The sequence below is a fragment of the Heptranchias perlo genome, chromosome 13, assembly GCF_035084215.1.
Source record: "Heptranchias perlo isolate sHepPer1 chromosome 13, sHepPer1.hap1, whole genome shotgun sequence".
Lineage (NCBI taxonomy): Eukaryota > Metazoa > Chordata > Chondrichthyes > Hexanchiformes > Hexanchidae > Heptranchias > Heptranchias perlo.
This window is the reverse complement of record NC_090337.1, coordinates 30967069-30993959: the sequence shown is the minus strand read 5'-3', so window position 1 is coordinate 30993959 and position 26891 is coordinate 30967069. Positions and strand designations below refer to the sequence as shown.

General features: G+C 41.8%; 1 protein-coding gene across 1 annotated transcript in view; it reads right to left on the bottom strand.

Annotated features, from left to right (window-relative positions):
- Nucleotides 1–15948: 15948 nt before the first annotated feature.
- Nucleotides 15949–26891, bottom strand: part of LOC137331465 (carboxypeptidase N subunit 2) — an 82131-nt gene continuing 71188 nt past the window's right edge. The window contains exon 6 of the transcript XR_010965484.1: nucleotides 15949–17048. The gene's annotated coding sequence lies outside the window, so the exon portion shown is untranslated. The remainder of the gene's footprint in view (nucleotides 17049–26891) is intronic.

Genomic DNA, 26891 nt, shown 5'->3' with positions numbered 1-26891 from the left:
GGTTCTTGAACCTTCCATCAATGGGAACAGTTTCTCTCTATCTACTCCGTCTCAACCCTTCATGACTTTGAATACCTCTATCAAATCTTCTTTCAAGCTTCTCTGCTGTAAGTAGAACAACCCCAGCTTCTCCAGTCTATTCGCATAACTGAAGTCCCTCATCCCTGGAATCATTCTAGTAGATCTTTTCTGCACCCTCTCTAAGGCCTTCACATCCTTCCTAAAGTGCGGTGCCCAGAACTGGACACAATGCTCCAGCTGTGGCCAAATCAGTGTTTTATAAAGGTTCATCATATCTTCCTCACTTTTGTACTCTATGCCTCTATTTATAAAGCCCAGGATCCCATATGCTTTCTTAACCGCTTTCTCAACCTGCCCAACCACCTTCAACGATTTGTGTACGTATAGCCCAGATGTCTCTGTTCCTGCACCCCTGGTAGAATTGTACCCTTTAGTTTATATTCCCGCTCCTCATTTTTCCTACCAAAATGTATCACTTCACATTTTTCTGCGTTAAATTTCATCTGCCACCTGTCCGCCCATTCCACCAGCCTGTCTATGTCCTCTTGAAGTCTATCACTATCCTCTTCACTGTTCACTACCCTTCCAAGTTTTGTGTCATCTGCAAATTTTGAACTTGTGCCCTGTACACACAAGTCCAAGTCATTATTATATATCAAGAAAAGCAATGGTTCTAGTACCGACCCCTGGGGAACACCACTGTATACCTCCCTCCACTCCAAAAAACAACCGTTCATCACTACTCTCTGTTTCCTGTTATTTAGCCAATTTTGTATCCAAGCTGCCACTGCCCCTTTTATTCCATGGGCTTCAATGACAAGCCTGTTATGTGGCACTTTATCAAACGCCTTTTGGAAGTCCATATACACATCAACTGCATTGCTCTCATCAACCCTCTCTGTTACCTCATCAAAAAACTCAATCAAGTTAGTTAAATACGATTTACCTTTAACAAATCCGTGCTGGCTTTCTTTAATTAATCCACACTTGTCCAAGTGTCTGTTAATTTTGTCCCGGATTATCTTTTCTAAAGTTTCCTCACGATCGAGGTTAAACTGATTGGCCTGTAGTTGCTGGGTTTATCCTTACACCCTCTTTTGAACGAGGTGGTAACATTTGCAATTCTCCAGTCCTCTGGCACCACCCCTCTCTCTAAGGATGATTGGAAGATTATGGCCAGTTCCTCCACAATTTCCACCCTTACTTCCCTGAGCAGCCTAGATATCCCATCTGGACCAGTTGACTTATCTACTTTAAGTACAGCTAGTCTTTCTAACACCTACTCTTTATCAATTTTTAGCCCATCCAGTATCTCAACTATCTCTTTTACTGTGACTTTGGCAGCATCTTTCTGTTAAGAGGGAACATGATGAACCTGTTGCACAGCTCGTACAGAGTCTCCGTGACCTCCCTTATGCAGTAGTGAGATGTTGCACATATCGCCAGCAGCAGCCTGAAAGGATCCAGTGCCCTTGCCGTGTTCTGAGGCTGCAGTTGTGGCTGCAGCAGTTGAAAAATGTCCGTCACGACCTCTTTCGTGAATCACAGCCATCGGATGCAGTGATCTTCACTCATGTTGAGGTAAGAGAATTGGTCCCTGAAGGCCGTCATTGGATATGACCTCAAGCTCAGTGCCCTGCGCTTCCTCCTCCACCTCCCTCTCCTCACAGCTTGACCTGCTCTGTGTGGCCTCTCTGCACGCTCCCAGTCGTGTTCTATGCCCAGCGGGAGCCCTAGTAGGCCATCCATGGTTGCCAGGAATCTTGTTCAGCACACTGTTGTAAATGACACCAACAGTAATGCAGGACCTGCCAAACCACACTCTATATAATATTGCAACTTTCTCCAAGTACGAGATGCTTCAACAAACTCATACAATTGTACCAGCAGCCAGAAACAATAATCCAGCAACTAACCTGCAACACCTGCATGCTCCCTTTAAACAGCATTGATGGGGGAGTCCTTCAGGCCTATAAGACATGTTCAGCTGTTTGTGGTTAAGACAGTGCATTGGCGGGAGCATTGAGTGCCAAAATAGTATCTATCCCTTTTAATCAGCGTCACACACTTATCTAACACATATTCCCCTTACTTTACATGATGCCAGCATTCGTTATTTGCGTGTGCGCAAACGCCTTTATCAAGATGGCGTCCAGCGCACATCACACTAGAAGCATGCGCGCGCATTCCGGACGCCATTTTGGGACCTTAGGAGACCACGTAGCGCCTGAAAAATGGGTGCTACATGGCCCAATTTATAGCCCAGATTATGTAGTTGTTATCACATTGCTGTTTGTGGGACCATTGCTGTGTGCAAATTGGCTGCTGCGTTTCCTACATTACAACAGTGACTACACTTCAAAAGTAATTCATTGGCTGTAAAGCGCTTTGAGACGTCCTGAGGTCGTGAAAGGCCCTATATAAATGCAAGTCTTTCTTTTTTTTGCCTTGAAACAGTAAAACAACAAAGTTCTCTTATGCTTACTTTCAACATTAAATTGACCCTTGAAACACTATTGCTCACTTCTTACATGGCGAAATACGACCACAGAGCCACTGATTTTGCTCAGTCTCTCTGCTGACTGAGATAACGTCAGCCACAAATATACCATTCAAAATCTTTGAAGACATTTCAGGATAAATGATGTTAAAATAAAATCTCTCATAATTATAGTAGTCAATCATAGGTTGTTGGTTACCTAGGATGTTTGTCCACACAAGTACATCTGCCACTTACAGTAAACTTGAAAGACATATATTAACCTGTCTGTACCCAACCAAAGTGTCAAGCTGATCAAATGAACAGAATGACACCCACGCAGAAAGCTATCAAGAAATGCTCCTTAGGAATAATGCAGCTGATGTGACCCTTTTGCAATGCCGACTACTACATATACTTTTATAGATTGCAGAAACAATGAGCACTAACCCAATGTGTGCCATGATCAGTAAAGCAGAATCCAATAAATAATTTAACAAAGACAAAAATATTCCATTTTTGTCACAAGATGATCCTTTGTTTATTATCATCCTTAATAATTTCAGATTTTCACTGACCCCAGTTACTTGCTGAATCTTGGTCATTCCATGTTCAGATATGGGTAAGTGTTGCAGCATATACAGGGGTGCAATCTCTTTTTCTGTTTCCAAACGTGCATCAATTGGTGTCAGTGATCTCTTACAGATTTTCTAGTGCCTCGTGTAGGGGGGAGATCTTCAGGCCGCCCCCTGGGCAGAAATGGAGTGGTAGGACCCCAAAAGTGATGGGGTATGACTTACCGCCACATTCCCACCAACGGTGTGGCCGTCGGCTCTATGTTAATGAGGCTTAGCCCTCAATATGAACTGGTTCTCCCAACGGTGCTATTAGGTGGCCAACCAACACGCTCTGCCAACCGACTGCCTGAAAACCAGATAGAGGGAAAATCTACCCCATAATCTTCTCCTAAGTTCCTCTGCAGTTGGAGAGATTTCAAAAGGCATGCATAACCATCAGTATCTTCAAAATGGTGTTGAAAAGGTCATCCACAGATTCCATTCATTATTTAATCCAACATCCCAAAACACATTCTCTACATCCACAACCGTGAATAGTTTTCCTTTCACTAGTACAGGCAGAACATCATCTATAGTTTGAAGTGGGTAGGATTACGTTTGAGGACTTTGTTAAGTTTCAGTGCACAGGTGCACTTTATCATTTTCTTTCATTACCACCACCATTAAAGAGACCCAGTCATTCGGAACACTGGCCGGTGCAAGCACTTTCTCAAAAGACTTATTAATGTGCTTCTTGGCAAATCCTTTTATAGCTAGGGGTAGTTTCCTGGATGACAACTGTGTAGGTGGGATCTTGGGATGAATATGACAGTACAGAGTGCCTTCCAACTTACTCTCTACTTTTGCAGACATCCTGATAGTTCACTGCTACATCTTGTCTTGTGAGTTTTGATGAACCTTGTATCACCAAAATGTCCTGATTCACTGTCACAAGGTGTACATGTTGAATGACTCGAACATCTAGAACAGGTCGAAATCCACTTGACTCTATTCAAAACTCAATGTTGTTCATCTTGTTGTTCTTGAAGTTTTAACCCTGACTCTTCTTTTTGTCAGTTGTGTCCTTACTGTTTTGTTGAGCATGAGTATTGAAGTGTTAGATGCCTGAGGTTTTCTGGCACATGGATCACTTACTTGTTTATAAGCATGTTAGCATATTGCTCTTCTACAGATTCAACAACGAGTTCACCCAAAAGAATGGGGTCAATTTTCAAATGTAATGAGTGGTGGGCACCACCATCCAATTGCACTCGTGAGGGGGCTGAACCATTTTCATGGTTGGGCCTCATTAGAACCGAATCAGCAAGTTGCCAGCCCTCAATGAGCGCTGACACACAGCTCACTGATCGAGGAGGCTCCTCTGCAGAACCAAGCCATAAAATAAACATTAAAAGGGGAGAGAAGCAATCCTGGGTGGGGGGGGAGGGGTGAGGGAGGGAAGGTGGGGGAGGATCACAGAGCAGCCGCCAGGAGGTTGGAAGATTTTTGTGGAGCCAGGAAAAACACTCATGCTTCTATCCGGACAAAAGTCATTAGCCCTATGGTTTCTGCCCCTTTTTCAGAGTGGTCTGCAGTGGTAGTCCTTTTAAGGCCACCTTACATCCAGTACCACTGGGCAGAGTGTGCGTTGGCCTCCTACGACTGACGTAGGACCCAATTTAAATATTTAAATAAGGCTCTAGCCTGTTTCGGGCAGGAGCATTGGCCACCCATTTCAAGACCCATTTGAAAATTGAGTTGGGCCGGCCTCAGGCTTGATTTCAGCATGAGATTTCTTTTCAAATTTTCATCCTGCTGCTGCCCCATTTACAGCAAAAATCAGGTTGTTAGTGAGACAAAAATTGCCCCCAATCTAACTTTCATTTGAGTTGCAGATAGTTCATCTACAGTATGTAGTCACTGTTTGCTTTTGTTCCATTTTCTGGACTTTGGACAATTGGCAGTTCTCTATGTATCTTGCACTTTCTAACCCAAGCAAGCTGGCTGCTTTCTTTCTGACATAACATTTTCCACAGTACTTATGGTCTATGTTAGGAGCTCACCAAAATTTCTTGGGCTTCACATCTGGAGTCATTTTCTTCTTTTTCTATACTAAGTATTATGCTTTTTCTTGGTACTTGTTTTCTTTCAGCTATTTTGCTGCTGATTCACTAGCTTTACATATGTTAATGAAAACTTTCAATAGCAATTTTGTTTCTTGTAAAATACACTTCTTAATACCATTGTTCTGTTTCTCAACAACTACTCTGCCTCTGATTAGACTTTCTTCCACAGTCCCATAGTTACACCTTCTAGCTAAGGTGTGAATACTTGTTGCACAGGACTCAATCATCCCATCAGAATCTTGGTCGCATAGGCTTCATTAGTTTAACAAACACAAAATTGTTCCATCTTACCAAGCACAACCATCTCAAAAATCTTGGGATTGATTTTAACTTGCAGTGAGTTTTCGGCGGGAAACCATACTGGTGAGTTAATTTCCCGCCCATCCGCGGCAGAATGAGGCCAAGGTGAAATTTAATCACCAGGCCTCATTAACGTGCTGCTGGCCAACTTCCCGTCCAGACGGCATCTCGCCCTCAACCTCCCCGTTATTTTTAAGAACTCATTGGATTTGCACATTGATAACGGCTTACGTCGTGAACTCGCTGTTATTTTTCCAGGAAGATTTGCTCCATTATACATGGAAAATCAAGCAGCTTTTGGCACCTGCCACTACTCAGGTAAGGGTGGGGACAGGGGGTTCTGGGCGTTTGCATGAGAGGCCTAAGCTTTCCTTGTGGCACCCAGTGCACTCCCCGTCTTGGCCCCACAAAGGAAAATAAAAAAAACTTACCAAAATGGTCTCTTCTGCTTCCAATCCTGTTCTGACAGGCCTTCACCAATCAGGATTATTTTAACGATGGCACTAATCCAGCATTAAAATAACACTGCACAGAAAATCTAGACTCAAGCGTTTCTTCTAATACCCGAAGTCAGCTAATTGGCTGTGAATCTGATTTAGTCTGCAGCCATTTTACATTTACTTTATATATCTTTGGACGCACAACTAGTTGACAGGGATGAAGAGTAAAAAGGAAATAGATTCTGCATGTGCACACTCCTTATCAGGAATCCACAACCAAAGTGCAGTCTAAAATTATGATGCCTGATCCTGTTTATACCTCAGAAAGTATTAACTCTGTTTTTGCACAAGCTTATGCTATGTAGCACAGAGTGCAATAGCCTTTGCTGCATTCACAGCAGCATACTCTCTGTTCATGTCATTAGTAGCACTACTCTTAAGCCAATTACAATATGGAAATTATTAAACAGGTTTGAAAGATAAATACACATCAAACGTTGTGGACAACAGTTATTTATGAGGGTCCTCCACATGAGTGGTAGAACCTCTGTACTGCCCTGACATTGTTAGACGATCCACTTTGAAATCTGTGTAGGGGTGTATTTGGTAATATTGTTGTGAGATAACTAGGGAATTAGCAATTGACATGTCTTTATTGCAATTTTCTCAAGAAAAAATTTAACATGTGGGAAATTCTAGTCTGGTGTATGTTATACTGTATGCTTTATATCATTGAATAAATGAATGTAAAATTATTAGGTGGCAGATTAATAAACTAACAGAGCAGAATACCATCATAAAAATAAGAAGAGGAGAAGTAGTTAATTAATTTGCCTTTCTCTGTTTCTTTCTTTTCTTTTTCCAATCAGAGTTGTAAAGTAAAATCTACATGCTTTCCACCAAGTGCATGTGTAGTGGCTTAGTTCCACATTTTATCAGCAATGTCTATTGGCTGAATTCTGTTTCTTTTTAAACCATAAATGTAGGAAACGTTTTATTAATCTGGATGAAGTTTTGTCCTAACACACAAACATATACCTACATACAGATACCATATGGAGCACAGTAACTCAGACAATTGAGTTCACATTCTGTGTGTTACTAAACAACAGGGAGTTTTGAGTTCAGTAATGCTGAGAAACAGAACGAAAACACCCTTCAAAATGGGGTTTTGAAAAGGTTCAAAAGGCAGAAAACAAAGGCGTTCCTCTGTGTGTTTGAAGATACTCTCACTTTATTGTTGCTTTAAACTTTCCAAGGCCTCTGTGTAAAGAGAGGGGCTGCTAACGTTGCAAGTGGGAGTTTTAATGGTCTCTCCAGAACAATGTGGGCACATTCTGTGCAACCTCATTACCGAATCATCTGAAATGGATGAGGAACATTCCCACTGATTATCATAAATAGCATAAAAAAGTCTTTCATTGCAAAAGCAGGTTCCATCTGCCCTTCATGTGTCCTCACCTTAACTTTAAATAGTGAGTCACTCCCCCATGACAAAGGAGGAATTTTCTGTATCTGAACTCTATGCGTGTACTCTTGAAAGTTATTCACTACAATATAAACACAGTTACTGGTAAACTGAATGTTTATTCATTGGCCAACCCACTTCTTTCATGGGACTCTTTATCAATTGTACATGCTTTGCCGTTTTTCTTTCCCATTTTCTATGCTTCCAAAAGTAGTCTGATAGTATTTTACTAGTAGCCCGAACTTTGCAAGTAGGCGTTCCACATCAATTGGTTTTTCAATGCTTTTTCACACTTTCGTTTTTGTGTAAAATATTCTAGACTAGAACACTGGAAGAGGCGTTGATTGAGATGCATCTTTAAATATTCATTTTACAAAGTTTTAGCCTTCTGTGTGACTCTTGAAAAGCTTACAAACACAACAGGCTAGAAATTGGACCGCGTTGCTCAAAACAGAGAGTAGGGGTTAAGGGTAGCTATTCAGACTGGTAAAAGGTGGGAAGTGATGTTCCACAGGGATCGGTGCTGGGAGCATTGCTGTTCACAATTTACATCAACGATTTGGATTCGGGAACTGGAAGTACAATTTCAAAATTTGCGGACAACACAAAATTGGAGGGTGTAGTCAATACAAAGGAAGAAAGCGTTAAAATACAAGAGGACATTAATAAATTTGCAGAATGGACATGTAATTGGCAAATGAATTTCAATATAGGTAAGTGTGAGGTGGTACATTTTGTTAGGGAGAATAAGGAGGCAATATTTGCTTGGGTAATAAGTGTCTAAATAGGATAGAGAAGGAAAGGAATCTCGGGGTACAGATACACAAATCACTAAAAGTAGCAATGCAGGTTAATAAGGCCATAAAAAAGGCAAACCAAGCTCTGGGGTTCATTTCTAGAGGGATAGAATTGAAAAGCAGAGAAGTTATGTTAAACTTGTATAGAACCTTGGTTAAACCACACTTGGGGTACTGTGCACAGTTCTGGTCTCCACATTATAAAATGACATAGAGACATTGGGGAAGGTGCAAGAAAGATTCACAAGGATGATTTTTAAAAATTCGTTCATGGGATGTGGGCGTCGGTGGCAAGGCCAGCATTTATTGCCCATCCCTAATTGCCCCTGAGAAGGTGGTGGTGAGCCACCTTCTTGAACCACTGCAGTCCGTGTGGTGAAGGTTCTCCCACAGTGCCGTGAGGTAGGGAGTTCCAGGATTTTGACCCGGCGACAATGAAGAAACAGCGATATATTTCCAAATCGGGATGGTGTGTGACTTGGAGGGGAACGTGCAGGTGGTGATGTTCCCATGTGCCTGCTGCCCTTGTCCTTCTAGGTAGTAGAGGTTGCGGGTTTGGGAGGTGCTGTCGTTGCAGTGCATCCTGTGGACGGTACACACTGCGGCCACGATGCATCGGTGGTGAAGGGAGTGAATGTTTACGGTGGATGGGGTGCCAATCAAGCGGGTTGCTTTGTCCTGGATGGTGTCGAGCTTCTTGAGTGTTGTTGGAGCTGTACTCATCCAGGCAAGTGGAAAGTATTCCATCACAATCCTGACTTGTGCCTTGTCGATGGTGGAAAGGCTTTGGGGAGTCAGGAGGTGAGTCATGCGCCACAGAATACCCAGCCTCTGGCCTGCTCTTGTAGCCACAATATTTATGTGGCTGGTTCAGTTAAGTTTCTGGTTAATGGTGACCCCCGGGATGTTGATGGTGCGGGATTTAACGATGGTAGTGCTGTTGAATGTCAAGGGGAGGTGGTTAGACTCTCTCTTGTTGGAGATGGTCATTGCCTGGCACTTGTCTGGCATGAAAGTTACTTGCCACTTATCAGCCCAAACCTGGACGTTGTCCAGGTCTTGCTGCATGCGGGCACAGACAGCTTCATTTTCTGAGGGGTTGCGAATGGAATTGAACACTATGCAATCATCAGCTAACATCCCCATTTCTGACCTTATGATGGAGGGAAGGTCATTGATGAAGCAGCTGAAGATGGTTGGGCCTAGGACACTGCCCTGAGGAAATCCTGCAGCAATGTTCTGGGGCTGAGATGATTGGCCTCCAACAACTACTAACATCTTCCTTTGTGCTATGTATGACTCCAGCCACTGGAGAGTTTTCCCCGATTCCCATTGACTTCAATTTTACTTGGGTTTTTTGGAGTCACACTCGGTTAAATGCTGCCTCCATGTCAAGGGCAGTCACTCTCACCTAACCTCACTTCTGGAATTCAGCTCTTTTGTCCATGTTTGGACCAAGGCCGTAATGAGGTCTGGAGCTGAGTGGTCCTGGCTGAACCCAAACTGAGCATCGGTGAGCGGGTTATTGGTGAGTAAGTGCCGCTTGATAGCACTGTCGACGACACCTTCCATCACTTTGCTGATGATTGAGAATAGACAGCTGGTATTCGGCCAGATTGGATTTTGTCCTGCTTTTTGTGGACAGGACATACCTGGGCAATTTTCCACATTGTCCAGTAGATGCCAGTGTTGTAGCTGTACTGGAACAGCTTGGCTAGAGGCGCGGCTATTTCTGGAGCACAAGTCTTCACCACTACAGCCGGGATGTTGTCGGGGCCCAAAGCCTTTGCTGTGTCCAGTGCACTCAGTGCTCATACCAGAACAAAGAGGATTTTTTTTTATTATTGGTTCACGGGATGTGGGCATCGCTGGCAAAGCCTGCATTTATTGCCCATCCCTAATTGCCCTTTAGAAGGTGGTGGTGAGCCGCCGCCTTGAACCGCTGCAGTCTGTGTGGTGAAGGTCCTCCCATGGTGTTGTTAGATAGGGGAGTTCCAGGATTTTGACCCAGCGACGATGAAGGAACGGCGATATATTTCCAAGTCGGGATAGTGTGTGACTTGGAGGGGAACGTGCAGGTGGTGTTGTTCCCATGTGCCTGCTGCCCTTGTCCTTCCAGGTGATAGAGGTCGCGGGTTTGAGAGGTGATGTCGAAGAAGCCTTGGCGAGTTGCTGCAGTGCATCCTGTAAATAGTGCACACTGCAGCCACAGTGCGCCGGTGGTGAAGGGAGTGAATGTTTAGGGTGGTGGATGGGGTGCCAATCAAGCGGGCTGCTTTGTCCTGCTTCTTGAGTGTTGTTGGAGCTGCATTCATCCAGACAAATGGAGAGAATTCCATCACACTCCTGACTTGTGCCTTGTAGATGGTGGAAAATCTTTGGGGAGTCAGGAGGTGAGTCACTCGCTGCAGAATACCCAGCCTATGACCTGCTCTTGTAGCCACAGTATTTATGTGGCTGGTCCAGTTAATTTTCTTGTCAATGGTGACCCCCAGGATGTTGATGGTGGGGAATTCAGCGATGGTATACCTATCAAGAAATACTAAGCAGGCTGGGAGTCTTTTCTCCAGAAAACAGAAGATTGCAGGGTGACCTGATAGAGGTCTTTAAGATAATTAAAGGGTTTGATAGGGTCGACAGAGAGAAAATGTTTCCATTGTGGGGAGTCCAAAACTAGAAGTCATAAATATAAGATAGTCACTAATAATTCCAATGGGGAATTCAGGAGAAACTTCTTTGCCCAGAGTGGTAAGAATGTGGAACGTGCTGCCACAAGGAGTAGTTGAGGCAAATAGCATAGATGCATTTAAAGGAAAGCTGAATATGCACACGAAGGAGTAAGGAATAGAAGGGTATGCTGATAAAGGTAGATGAAGTAGGGTGGGAGGAGGCTCGTGTGAAGCATAAACGCTGGCATAGACCTGTTGGGCTGAATAGCCTGCTTCTGTATTGTAGATTCAATATAACTCAATGTAAAACGGGTGCCTAAAGGTCAAATATGGTGGGCAGCGTGCGTACACTCATTCTGCGTCGGAAGTGCGCCATATTGGATCAGGCTGCTCAGTAGGTGTCCAGGATGTATGTCGGTGCACGCTTGAAACTGGTGTTAGGCCCATTGCACATTAAAATCGGGAGCTCAACGCCTGTTTGAAGCCCCTTTGAGAAATTGGTCTGCCAATGACTGCAGCACTGCTGGAGGCTGCCACCCAAAAAGTAAACATTTTTTATTGTGGCGCCAGGACGAGCAGCAGTGCTTGCCTCCTCCCAATTGCCTCCCTCTAGGACTCTCCCGAGGCCCGAGGCCAGTGTCCGAGCCAGCCAACCTTGCTTCCCCATTCTGTGATCGGCGAGCTGCCTCTGAAACCATCAATGGCATCAGCAGCTCAACGGGTCACTCGTAATGAGGCCAGTGGACCAATTTGCCGTGGTCCTACCACCGGCCTCATTAGGCACACGCAGCATGTGCTGCACGGGATCGTGCCTCGATCCCAGGTGCGATCGATTATCTAGGCCAGCATCTCCTAGTGCTGATTTTCCTTATTGTGTTTTTCTTTATAGAAAAGATTTAAATATTTTCTACTTTTTTGTTGGCTTGTGTATGCCAAAGAGTGCCAGTGTTTCTCGGGACTTTGTATCTTTTCGTAAATTTTCCATCAGAGCGTAGCTACGTACAATTATGATGATTTTTGGGGGATTATTATAAGGACTCCCAAACTGGGGGCAATCACTGATATGTACATCCTTAAGATAACGGCCAAGCTACTCGAAGGGGATAGGATACTCGAGCAAGTGGTGCAGCAGTGATTCAATTGGTTGTATAATAAAATGGGAATATCAGTTATAAAACTATGCAGTAGTTGCTGGCGGATTTCTGTTTAATTCTTTGAAATGCACAATTTTGCACCAAAATAAAACTATTTAACAATCTTTTATATTTGTTTTAGTTTAGTTTAAACATTTGTAGAAATAAGTGCAAGTGAATTCTTTACAGTTCTGTAGTTCCACTCAGTTTAGAAATTCACTGAAAATTATTCAAAGCATGTGTATAAGAATATCGAAGCACATCATTCTGAAAGTCACAAAGGCATTCATTACTCAAAAGGGATCATGTGAGCTTCATGCCCAGATATTTAATTAGAAAATGAAACAGAGGCCAACATTATCGCAACTTGATAGCTAGTAAAGGTGTATACTACCTGGAGCAACATCATGTGGTTGGTTCCTGGTTACACTTGATAATCACGTCTCAGTTCTGTGCCTCTGGGCTAAGGAGAAAAAAATTAGCTTCTAACCCCTACTGGAAATGCATATACTTGGACATCAGTTGAGAATAGGCAGTGAGAGGAGGCAGCATGAGGGAAAAATTTCTTGAGCTAAGTGCAGTGAGATAGTAAACCCATTCTTTATATAAATGGGTTTACAATTTTGCTCCACCTGGTGAGCAGGGGAAATCTTCCACCAGAACCTAATTGAGCTGTGGAGCCTCCAGTGGTGAATGCACTGCTAGCATTCACTGACCAAGCTTCACTTATGAAAAACGACCAATTTGGTGATGTAGCAGAGGGCTGCCAGTGCCCATTGAACCAGATCCAAATGGGCCACCAAGTGAAATCAAGAGAAAATTTTAAAAATTCTCTCAGAGATGAACATTAATTCAGTCATTGTATTTTCTCAATCATATATATAGTCACAAGGTTGCTTGTTACATATATAATGGGCCAGATTTTTCTGTGAGAGGCGAATGAACGGCACTAACCATATGTTAGATTTACACTTGCCCATAGACTTTTTATGAGCTTCTGCACAGCAAGTTACTGTCAATGGGACAGCCAAATGACACGGCGCCCTCCACAGAGCATCAGGGACCTGTGTGAACAGGGCAAGCAGCTGTGTATCTCCTTAACCAATCAGAGTGAAGAATTGTTAATAACAGTGCAGTCAGAACCAGGAAGTGTCAGTTAAAATAGTGAATTCAATGTCAAATCAGATACAGTAAGCAAAATAAAGAGAGGGAAATAAAGATTTGAATTAAGAGAGAGAGATAAAAGAGACAGAAAGGAAAAGTTAAAAAAATGTATTTAACTTTTTTTTTAATGTCCAACAATGATTAAAATCTGAAGGAATCAGACTCCACACTTGTAATAGTTAATTTTCAGTGTCAGAGAGGCTGTTTAACAGTAATTAAGACTTACCATGCCATTAAAATGGGTACTTACACTTTAATGGACAAGCCCTAACTTTTTTTGGTGATGTCAGTACAGGAACTTCACACCGTTCCGTATATTTGAACGGTGAATCAGCCGGTGAGATGCCATTTTCACGCAGCTTTTGGAGGAGCATCGCATCTCAGACAGCAACTTCCCGATTTCCGCGTTTAACTGCGCATGTGCGGTCACCAGAAGTTACTGTTCGATTTGCACATAAATAATGGTCAGCGCTGATGGCCTCACCGTTATTTTTACAGCAAAATCCATCCCAGTAAGTTACTGAGGGGTGGAGAACAAAGGGCATCTTTCCAAATAGTGAAAAACTCATACGTTGGTCCTAAATTTTATGATGGTGCTGACTGATGTTTTTCTTTTAATTCAATGTTGACTTTTTAACATCACTGATAAATTATCAATAACCATTATCTTCTATCCGGGTGACTATTGATCAGAGTAAAAAAAAAGAGCCTTCTTCACGTGAATGAGTAATCTTGGCTAATGATAGATAAAAGTTACTCGTTTATATGGTTTATAGACAGTATAGTCATCAATCCTTGGGCTCAGGTAACATCATACAAACACAACTTTATCTGAATCTTGAATATATGTAACTTCCTCAGTGTTAGCCATCTATTGTAGTGTGGAATAATATTCTAATTTGATTTAAGTTTTCTTAGTTGCTTCTTCAATGTTACTGTGAGTAAACTGCACTGTAAACAACAGGAAAGCTTAGTGCTATTTCCTCTGATTTCAAGCAGGAATTATTGGCAGTATTGTACAGAAAACTACCCAACAACAGCTTTGATCAGTAGGTTCAAGACAAACTGTGGCTGTTACATATGCTTTGGTGTGACTTGAGCTAAGGTTAGCATCAATTGAGATCTCTTATACTCAAGGTAATGAACTTTTTGTCATGCAATAGAGCCATCAGTTTAAAGCATTAATAAAGGTGATAGTTATACGGTGGCCTGAAGGATTGATTATCACTTCCCACTCACAGAACATATGGTAATCCACTTGATGCTGTGTAAAATTACCCAAGTTTACCTTCATTGGGTGTGAAGCAAAGAGACATCTAGAAAGGTTGAACACATAAATATCCAGGCCAGCATAGACTCAAACCAGAGATACAGAGAGCCTCAAATTGAAAATAGTATTAAGACAATTTTGGGCCTTAAATTATTTTGTGAGAAAGGCAAAAATGAGGTTGATCTGCTGATATGCACCTGTACTGACAGCTCAGAGGACAGGACATGCTAATTTTTGTAAGAGGAGTCCCTCCCCCTTATTTGAATAAGCTATTGGCACAGGAAAGTTTGCCCAAAGAGCTTGGCCTCTAGCAAATTTGCCTGGGGTGTGTAAATTATGGTGAAGCTGCAGCTCACAAAGGGCTGCAGGGTATTATTAAAGGGCAAGTGCGGTAGTGGCAGAAAAGTCGAAACATTGTTTACAACGGCACTGCAGAGACATGTGAGCAACACAGCTTCCTTTGATGCTGAAGAGTTAGAGATCCTGCAGCAGGCGGTGGACCTATTTGGGGCTGAAAACCACTCATCAGTAAAAGCACAGGCGCAAATTAAACAGAACGCAGTCACCCAGCTCTCTCATTCATGGCTGCATTGAAGGAAAAGTTTGCTGGTTGCAGGAAGAAGGTGAAAATAAGTTTGCTCCTCACTTTTGTGCACATTTCTTGTTGGGCCCAGGCCTCCCAATGCATGTATCTTATATTGGTGAAGTCCATACCGAAACATGTGGATGAGGAATAGGAGGGGGCCAAAGATGGAACTTTGGGGCACATCCAGGGTGTCTGTGTGCAGGCAGGAGGAGAAGATATTCCAATACAGTGGGAAGTAGGAATGAAATTAAACAAGGACAATGCTATTAAGGTAGACAACAAAGCAGAAACAGGGAGAAGAGTAGAGTGATTGTTGTTGTTTTCGTATCTTCACACTCTTCCCTTGGCGGATAATATGAAGTAGTGGGAGGATTGGCAGGCTGATTAACAATCTGACAGGTCATGATATGAATGCTCCTTTCATGGCCGTAATCATCTTTATACCAGCTGATTGGGTGGTTAGTTCTATACGACGGGAGGGTTTTATGGGCTCACACTTCGATACGTTGAGGGCAGGCCACCCATACATACTGGATGCGAGTATCCCACTGGATGTCAATCCAAAATTCAGAGCCAGAGCTCCAGTCTCCACTTGCTGGGACTGTCTGGAGTGGGATTTGTACCTGCACCTTCTGACTCAGAGGTGGGAGTGCTATCACTAAGCCAGAGGCTCACTCTGGGTAGAGTGGTGAACCATGTCAAGAGCTGCAGAGAGATCAAGAATGACATGGAAGGATAGTACACCACAGTTCTGGTCTCTAGACCAATATCTTTAGAAATCTCAGCCCATCAAAGAACAGGATCCTCTCACCAACCTCTGTATGGTTTAAGTAAAATCCTTGTTCCTTATAGTGAACCATGAAATCATAATCGTGAGCCTCAAAATCAGCACAGTATCAGTTCCCCATTGTCATAGAAGATAACTAAACACCAAGAAGTCATTGCATCAATAATTCCAGTGCTTTATTACAACTATTTAGAAAAATATTACTTGGTTTCTTCACCGTGCACACCCCTTATGACCACGCAAGCTTTTCTCTGCCTTCTTCTAGCATTTAATCTACATGCCACCCGAGGGCCTGGGATCTGAAATGTAGAAGTTTGCTCCAAACTGTTATGAGACTCATGGAATGGAAGTGGTGCTCCAATCAGGGACCCAATGTCTGGGATGAACACAGGAGAGGCTGGCTCTTTGTTATGGACTTCTTATCATCCTGGCCCAGCAAAATTGAAGGCTTCTATGGGGTGCTGATGGAATGCTCCTTATGCTGCTATCATGAGGGAAAGCAGAGACTGAGACATGCACAATAGACATTTAGAACAGATTCTGGTTACCAGTGAGTGAACTCATAGAAGCGGAAAGATCCTTAAATCTCTGAGAGATAGTCTATAATATGTCCTCTCGTCCCTCCGAGATACTGCCATATATACTTTGTAATCTGATGGATATGGACTCCTCCAAGTGCTTCCCGAAGACCTGCAGTGCTTCCCGAAGGCCTGCAGTCCTTCATTCAACAATGAATTGACTGACTTACCTTGACTCTCATGGAGAGAGAGAAGGTTTGCAGATGTTCCTGCAGCTTCCACTTTTCCCAGGGTGCATGGCAATGTAAAACCCTCTCAAATGTTGGCGCACAGTAAGACAGTGGATTTCATCACTGTCCCAGCCATCTGCCCAACATTTTGGGAGAGGCCATGCAGAACCTCTATATAGGTTTGGTACACTGTTAGCATCCTTCTGTTCATGGCAGGACTTCTGAGATTGTTATCTGCATCCTCTGCAGCCAGGGGCTAATATTTCTTTAGCCTCCGCTCAGCTACATCAGGCCCCACTTCCACACCTGGATCATCTGGCTTCCTTGTGTTCTGTGTCTCACCACATGCCAATTCCTTATCTACACTATCTGAAACCCTCTGAGTGAATGTCTCTGGGCTGTTAACTACAAGGATACATGAGTGGGTGACAATGTTGATAGAGGTAGAGGGTACCGCAATCTCTTGTTCAGCATCATCCTCTTCTGATCCTGGCTTGCAGTCTCTGGAGGAAGTAAAACAGACTGTTAACTTGGGTCTGCGTGATCAGAATGCTTCCTAAACGGCTACTTTGTGGATTTCCCATGAGGAAACTGGTAGCTGGTGAAGAGAGTGAAGAATACATTGAAACATATTAAACAAAGTGGTACGTTCACAAACCCACTGAAAACATAGTGGAGCCAAATCGGTGTTAACAAGGCAGTAACAGCGTCAATGGAGCAGGTAGACTTACCGCCCCGCTAACGTAGATGCTCTGGCCGCTGCCATTTTTAAAGGGGCCTACCACTAAATAACAGGAAAGCTACTGAAACAGAGAGGCAAATGGGTATTTTATGATATTCCGTGTGCTGAAGCGTTCACCTGTTTCAAGTGGTAATCCTATTTAATATGCAAATCGGGGTCCTATAAAGTACATAGGACCCCGATTGCCATTTTAGGACAGGACTGAGCAGAGCACGCACAGTGCACTCACTGGCCATTTTTACTGGCGGTAAAGCAGAGGAGACTCCAGAAAGGTAAATTTTAAATTATTTTTGTGGGGTCAGGAGAAGCAGGGATTGCATGAATATTGGAGCAGGGAATATCCATTTGCCTTTCTGTTTCAGTAAGCTTTCCTGTTATTCAGCTGACAACTTGCTTATCTTTGTTGACTGAGTGAGATCATTAAGCTTCTTTCAACACTTTAAGGGGCCCTTGGGGATATGGAGGTTCCACTCAAAGCTACAGTCTCCTTCTACATGACCTATGCTGCTACATTTGACAGCTTCTTCCTAGCTATTCCAACAATAGCATCCCTTCTTTCTCCGATTTCTGACAGCAAGCCTTCAATATCAGCCTCAGAAAAGTTCAATGCTCGCCTATTTCCTCCTCTTACAGCTATTATTTTGTTCCCTTTTACCACAGCCTGCTCATCCTATTAAATTGATTCATCCCTTCAAATGAAAAAATTATGCCCTTCCGAATTCTTCACCAACAAGGATGTTTGGCCAACTGCTGGCAGGATTCACACCTTTGTCCAGCTCAGCATTATGCAAAGTAACTGATCTTGGGACTTCCAAAGGAATCAGGATCCTCCGATTCAATGGGCAGAAGTGCCCTGTGACACTTTGACCCACATATCGGGAACCCAGGAATTTTAGAGCCAAAGTTCCTAAATAATCTACCAATTCCTGTGGCAACACATTTAAATGGATCGCTTTGAAAATGAGGTATATCATGGGTAACACATGTCATGACAGATTCATAAATGAAATTTGGAAGACACTGCGACAAATTAATTCAGGAAATGTAGTAAAAGTTTATGCTGTACTGCTTCTGAACTGGGACTGGGAGAAAGCCTGCCTCTAAGAGTGGGGCATCTTTAAACCAGGACCAAAAGTTCATCAAGCTCAGGTCAGTTATTGTGATTCAGATTCACACCGATATCAGGTCTGCTCTGACTTTTAGTTCTCATTGTAAATAAAGGATTACTCAGCTATCAAATAAAGTTTGCTCTTCCTGGTAAATTGTAGACCTAGGTTTATAAATGATTTATGTGTATACAATACTGGATCAACTGAAGTGCAATCAAGTCAAAAAGTGAATTCTTGATGCAATTTAGGGGAGTTCTCCCCGATGTCCTGGCCAATATTTATCCCTCAACCAATATCATTAAACAACAGGTTATCTGGTTGTTATCGCATTGCTGTTTGTGGGACCTTGCTGTGCCCAAATTGACTGCTGCATTTCCTACATTACAACAAAGGCTACACTTCAAAAGTACTTCATTGGCTGTAAAGTGCTTTGGGACATCCTGAGGTCGTGAAAGACGCTATATAAATGCAAGTTCTTTCTCTTCTTTCTTTACTTTGAATAAGAACAAGTTTTTTGTTGACTTCAAATTGCTCTTGAGAGACTGAACAAAATACACTGTGGTTCAAACCTCGACTAAGGGCTGTACTTGAAGAGGTGAAAGATTTTACCCATTTCAGATAGAAATTGAAGTTGTTATGAGCAGATGAAACTAATCCTTGACGTACTGGTGACTGAATTTTTCATATATCTCAATGTCAATGTGACCAATGCTTTGAAGTCTGTTTGCAGATGGGCAGCACGTGTTCCACCCACATCTCCGTTATTTGAGAAACAGATAAGCAAGCAGCACACACACTGCACCGCACAAGTATGTAGAGGTCAGTCTGCAGTGCAAGAGGAAACTGGAAGGATAACACAACTGAGGCACGTGTCAGATTGAAATCTAATTACATAGTGAAACCGAAGAACATGGCATGTGTGGGAGAAAACAGAATTTCCACAAACAGAGATAGTTCTACAGATATAAGAGTCAATTGTGTGTTTAGATCTATCATGTTGTATGTTGCATTTGAATCATAATACAGCACAATATAATTTGGTGTTACATTTAAAGAACATTTTTTAACTGTAAATGGGAATCTACAGACATTTACTTATTTGACTGGGAACTAAATACAAGATACATGGAACATTGTGATATGGTTATCATTCATGATAATCATCGTTTTTTCTATTGAGAATAATAATACAAGAGCATCATATGAGCGGAATCACAAGACCATAGCAAGATTTTCTTATCTTGAACAATCTTGGCAATCTTTTTGTTGTAGCAAAAGTACATTGCTTTTCTGATTCTTTAGCAGTGGAGAGTCAAGAATTTGGCTTTTCCGATATAGGTGCAGTTTATGCCCAAATGGGTAGTAGTGGTTTAAAACGGAAATGGCTTTTTGTATCCATTTTTCCAAGTTAACTCATTTGCTAGTTTCAAGTGCACATTTGGACTGATGCATGGAGCACACTACTATGGCAGGAAAATCAGAATCAGCTGAGGCCTCTTAGCAGTTCTAAGCAGGTAAGTGTTTTTTGACTTTTTTTTGTGGGACCAGGAGAAGCAGGAGTGCTCCTCTGGGCCCCATATGAAAAATTTAAACCTCCCCTGCCCCAGGCTTCCCACCTCCCCTGACCACAAGGCTGTCCCGAATCCCCTCCTTGCTACTTGCCTGAGTTCTGGGCACCGTTCCTTTGGTCCCTGGCAATGGCCTCCTGCCACCCAAAATTGTGCTTCTATCCACCGACCAGTTGCTGCTTCCTGGAGGTTTTGGGTGGGAGACTGCAGATGAGGATTGGGTGCTAAAAGATCCGACCACATTAAGGTGGTAGGTTCCCTTCCCTGAAAGACATTAGTGAACCGATTGGGCTTTTAAAACAGTGCAACAGCTTTCATAGAGTTCTGATGAAAGGTCATCGACCTGAAACGTTAACTCTGTTTCTCTCTCCACAAATGCTCCCTAACCTGCTGAGTGTTTTCCAGCATTTTCTGCTTTTATTTCAGATTTCCAGCACCCTCAGTGTTTTGCTTTAGCTTTCATTGTCATTTGTCTAGTGCTCGCCCACCAAAACCAGTTTTGTTAAATTCAATTTCACAACATACCACTGTGGGATTTTAACTCCCAACTTCCAGGGCTTAGAGTATTAAATTATGAGGACAGGTTTCATAAACTTGGCTTGTATTCCCTTGTGTTTAGAAGATTGAGAGATGATCTAATCGAGGTGTTTAAAATGTTGAAAGGATTCAATAGGGTAGATGCAGAGAAAGTATTTTCTCTGGTGGGGGAATCAAGAACGAGGGGACATAATCTTAAAATTAGAAATAGGCCATTTAGGAGGGAAATCAGGAAGCACTTTTTCACACAAAGCATAGTAGAAATCTGGAATTCTCTTCCCCAAAAGGCTGTGGATGCTTGGACAATTGGAACTTTCAATGAGATCGACAGATTTTTATTAGGCAAAGGTATCAAGGGATATAGCGCTAAACAGGGTAAATGGAGTTGAGGTATAGATCAGCCATGATCTAATTGAATGGTGGAGCAGGCTCAAGGGGCTGAATGGCCTACTCCTGTTCCATGTTTCTATGTTCCGATATTCTGGAACCATAACCTCTAGGCTACCATGCCCATTGTAAAGGATACAACTTTCAGCTATCTGGCACTCCCTCAGCCTGGCTTATGTACTCAAATCCCGGAGTGGAGCTTGAAACCACAACCTTCTAACTCAGAAGTAAGAGTGCTACCACTAAACCAAGCTGGCTTAGTTTAACTGAATAATGTCAGCAAATTATCAATTGGCAACTGCTATAAACTACCAGTTGGAGCAGATAAGTTATGCTGCATAATGCCGTAACATGCTAATTAAAGTATCTTGGACAGATCATGGACGCAGAAGAAAGGGTTGAAAATTAGTATGTTCTGCATCCATTTTCCATCATTACTGCTTTAGTAACACTAGACACTAATCATGCCTGTATACAACAATAATCCAGCATTACTACATGATGGAAACTTTAAAATAACCCAGCCGGCACTTAAAAGAAGAGAGGGATGTTCCATCTAATGTTTCTTATTGGCTGCAGTAAATTTTTGAAGTGGGAGGATCAAATGGTGAACTTCAGGATGCTGTGTGTCCCTTTAAGATGCTGCAGGCATTGCGATTCTGCAGCAACAGCCACTTGCCATCTCCTCCGAGCAGCGTGCTCCCAAGTACAAGTGACAACACCTCTAGGAGGCTGCCAAAATAAGCCTGACCTCACTGGGGTCAGATGAGCGGGCGGAAATTGGAGGGGGAAAGACTGGCCTGTATTTCTGTTTGGTTTTTTTTCAGATTTCATCTATCCTATTTAATAATAAGGTTAGAAGGAACCTAAAACACAAGCTGGAATACTTTTAAAGGTACACGGAAACAAAAAATGAGGAGAGCTAAAGAAATTTTTTTTTAAAAAAGACAAAAATTACAGAGGGTCCCCAAAAATGTTTCCAATTATGTTAATAGTACAAAGAAGGTCTTAGATTGGATGAATTGGGTAAAGCCATTGCAGTTGATCAGAATATGGCAGGCATATTAAATTGATTCTTTACATCAGCTTCCGCAAAGGAGACGATTGCGGACAAATTCAGTGATTGTAAATGGAGCTTAGGATTTATAACACATATAGAAGTTAGTAAAAAATGTGTTATGCAGAAGCTGAAGGATGGAGAAATTCAACTTCTAACATTTCACCTCTGAATATCATTGATTCTCTCTCCATTCTGGGTAACAGTCTGCAGTGACTACTATTGACTACAAATGGACATCCTTTTCCCACCCACCTCCTTTTTTTGTTTTGTTCCATTCAGTGGCTCACTTATCTTCCAGTTTCAGTTTGAAGAAGGGTCCACGCCTGGAATGTTAACCTGTATTTTCTCTTTTCAGATGTTGACAGGCATGCTGTGTATTTCCAGTATTTGCTGTTTTTATTTCAGATTTCCAACTTTAGCAGTTTCTTCCTCTGTGTTGTAGCCATGACAACTTGTGGTCTGGTGTTTTACTTGACAACTTTCCAGTTTTTTTTCCATAAGGAATAGTGTTGCTAATTGTATTTTGTGGGGTATTACTTACTGCATTTGAGGGACATATTAATAGTTGTTCTGATTTTTAAAAAATGGTTAGTTACAGCATGTTCCACTTAATTACAGCCCTAATTCCGTTGCACTGTCTGAGCAGTTAAAGGGCACATTACACAGGATTGTAATTTTGATCGAGTTGAGTGTCCTCAGGGCTCAACTAAGTGGTTTACACACCCAGCAACCAAACAACAACAATAACTTGCATTTATATAGTGCCTTTAATGTTGTAAAACATCCCAAAGCGCTGAGCTTTTAAAACTTTTAAACTCATTCAGATTTTTATATCTATTTATTTATTCCATATTTCTTAATTGTCTATATATAAATAGCTTTCACAGAGGACCACATTAAATTACATCAAAATATATCGATTTGGTCAGTGTGTTTCTGATTTCACAATGTATGCCAGAGATATTTTCTCTATGCAAGTGTATTGGGCGTGTCCCATTTTATTATTGCGGTGAGCCTTGTGCAGATTTCAGCTGGAATTTTAAAATCACCTGAGCAGCACATGGATCCTGTACGGTGCCACTAAACCGCCTTTTCACAAGCTTGGCAAATCCCATTCTGCAGTTGTTTCTCAGAAACTTTAGTGAGAAGAAGTGAGAGCAAAGAATTCTAATAAAAGAGAAGAACGTTCTGTATCCTATTATACTCATGGAATGACAGATTTCCTTTCTACATTACACTAGCAGACATTGTTTAACCTGCGAAATATTCTCTATTATTTTTTAAATTCCGATATATACATATATATATATACACATATACATATATACATGTAGATATGTATGTGTGTGTATATGTATCTATATATAGCATTAGCACCAACCACTTGCTGGGTGGAACTGCAGCTGGACCTCTTTCCTCTTCCAAGACATAGCATTAACACTACACCAGCTGTACGCAGCTGGAAATCTCTTCTTCCTCCTCCACCTTGAGTCAAAAATGGAACTAACATGGAGTGTAGGGAAGCTCAGTTGCTGCCAGGATCCATTTCACCTTTGAGTTAAGGAGTGCGAAAAAAAAATCTAACTCGATCATGTTGTAAGCATGGTGCCAAAGCTATGTTAGTTTAAGAAAAATATCAGCATCTCCATGGATTACAACATAGCTCAAATAGCAGAAGAATCCTCATTAAATCCCCCACATCCCAAGGAGGGATTGTAGATTGTGCAGGGCAGAAGGAGATTACAGTAACTCACAAATGCAAAGTAATACAACGTTCTTGCACACATCTATGTTTAAAAGAACAAATATGAAAAATTTAAATCATTGTGAAACTGGATTTTACTTCCATTATTTCCACAAATTTTTTGTCTTTTTTTTGTAATGTCGTTATACATTGCTGCAAATGTCAGTGTCAAATTCATGGTGTTATTGGCATATATTTGATACCAAATCATATTATGCCACCATCAAATTACAGATTGGGCTTTATAGGAAAAACTCAACACAAATTCAGGAAACAGAGGTCATGTTTGACAAACCTGATCCAGTTTTTGAAGTCATTAGAACAGTAGATGGTGTTATACATCACAGCCATTCTTAGGAACCCACAAAAACTGTTGACTTGGAGATTTCTTTAAAGAGCAATAAATGTCCCACCTCCCTTCCCCCACCCCCCAAAAAACACCTTTGCTGCTTCAACTACAAAGAACAGCAGCTGTTTGCCTGACACCCCCCACAAGCATGTGAAACAAACTGCAATACCCAGAAGTGCACTTCATTTCTCTAGTTTTTACTGTAATGCACCATTATTGTGAACCATTAGTACACAAACAAGAAAAAAAACTCTAGACTGGGTTTAGAATTTGTGGAGAAGTTGGGAACCTCCAATCCTGCAATCTCAAGATATTTTAACTTTTCTATGGGGGACTGAGTTCTCTCTTGAGCACTCATCACTTATTTCACTAATGCTAATTCTGTCTTGGTTAATCCTCCAGCCACTGTAGGAAGAAGCCAGTTTTGTGGTGCAATTTGTAAATAATGTGAAATCTCATTAAGAAAAAGAACACAAACAGGTCACATTACATATGCATGTTTTAAAAGTTAATGGAGCATTGTAACTTTAAAACGCCAGCATGGATGTAAAAAGTATAGGCACAATCCCAGAACTACCTTATAAAATATCTGGCTTGTTTTATAGACACAATTTTCTTAACCAGATGCATTGATTATAGTTAATGACAACCATATGATAGAAGATGGTTTGAGACCAGACCTGCAACACTCGTGGCACAATGACTATTGCAGTAAACGCAGTATAATCAGCTGAATGCTGTTGCCATAAAGCAATGATCAACTTGCTGACATAATAATATCCTTAAAATGGCTGATAGTTCAATGTTGTTTATACCACCAGAGTGATTTTAAAAGACGAGTAAACTGAAGGGATATTTAACTTTATTAAACACTGTTATTAAAATATCTCTCTGTCTCTCTAAGCCTAGCTATTGGCAGACGAACTCAGACTGCCAATGTTGGCTGCAGTCTGCCAAATTCAAAAGTTTTGTTTACAAAAGAGCACAGAACAAGACAAAGCCGTTTGACCCATTAAACGGCCTCATTTCACAAACCATGTATAATTCACTCTGTCATGGACTGTGCACAAACCTTTTAGTCTAAGAAATTGTTCAGCAAACCTTTTCCCTACTTTGAAAAGGTGAGTTCAGTAAAATTGCAGAATTCCTCTCTAACCAGAGTCAGAAGGTCATGGGTTCAGACCCCACTCCAGAACTTTCCATAGAATTACATTGAATGTACAGCACAGAAACAAGGCCATTCAGCCCAGCTGGTTCATGTCGGCGTTTATGCTCCACACAAGCCTTCTCCTACCCCTTGAGCACATAATCTCAGCCGACACTCCAGTGCAGTTCTGTGGGAATGCTGCACTGTCAGAGGTGCCATCTTTCAGATAAGATGTGAAACTGAGGCCCCATCGGACCTCTCAGGTGGACTTAAAAGATCCCATGGCACTATTCGAAGAAGAACAGGGAAGTTCTCCTGGTGTCCTGGCCAATATCTATCTCTCAAGCAACATCACTAAAACAGGTGATCCGGTCATTTATCTCATTGCTGTTCCTGGGACCTGGTTGTGTGTAAATTGGCTGCCGTGTTTCTGTACATTGCAACAGTGACTACACCTCAAAAGTGACTTTATTGGTTGTGAAGTGCTTGGGGATGGGCAATAAATGCTGGCCTCGTCAGCGACGCCCACATCCCATGAACGAATAAAAAAAATATATCCTGATATCATGAAAAGTGCTGTACAAATGAAAGATTTTTTTCTTATTATTTTCCTCTGTTTCAAATATTTATTCAATTTTCCCTTAAACGACGCAATGATCTCTGCCTCAACTATCCCTGTGACAAAACCTTCCATGCTCCAACAACCCTCTGTGTAAAGAAATTTCTCCTAAGCTCATTTCTCACTCCCTTAGTGACAATTTTAAATTAATAACAGCCTCTCATCACCTACTCCCCAACCAGAGAAAATAAACTTTCCCGATCCATCAACTAACTTTCTATCCATGCTGCTACATTTCCACTTATGCCATATACTTGATTTATTCTAACAAGTCTCTTTTGAGACACCTTATCAAATGCCCTTTGAAAACCTATGTACATTACATTTATTGCATTCCCTTTATCTATCCAGACTGTCACTTCTGCAAAAAAAACTATTAAATTTGTCAAGTATAACTTGTCTTTAACAATTCCATGCTAACTGTCCTTACTTAACACGTGCATTTCTAAATGCCCATTCATTTCATCTTGAATTAGGGATCCTGAGAGTTTGCTCAGAACTAACTGATCCACAGTTACCCTGTTTCTCCTTGTTTCCCTTCTTGGCCAAAGGTGGTACATTGACTAATCTCCAGTCTCATGGGACAATTTGCATATTTAAGGAACATTGCTTAATTCCTTAAACTCCGACTGTGACTTCAAATGTACTTTTTTTACACTTAGAATTACATAGAATTTACAGCACAGAAACAGGCCATTCGGCCCAATTGGTCTATGCTCCACATGAGCTTCCTCCCATTCTACTTCATCTCACCTTATCAACATATCCTTCTATTCCTTTCTCCCTCATGTACTTATCTAGCTTCCCCTTAAATGCATCTATGCTATTGACCTCAACTGCTACTGGTAGCAGGTTCCGCATTCTAACCACTCTCTAGGTAAAGAAGTTTCTCCTGAATTCTTTATTGGATTTATTAGTGACTATCTTATATTTATGACCTCTAGTTTTGGACCCCCTCACAAGTGGAAACATCCTTTCTACATCGACCCTATCAAACCCTTTCATAATTTTAAAGACCTCTATTAGATCACCCCTCAGCCTTCTCTTTTTAAACAGATGTACTCCACAACAGAAATGAATGCTC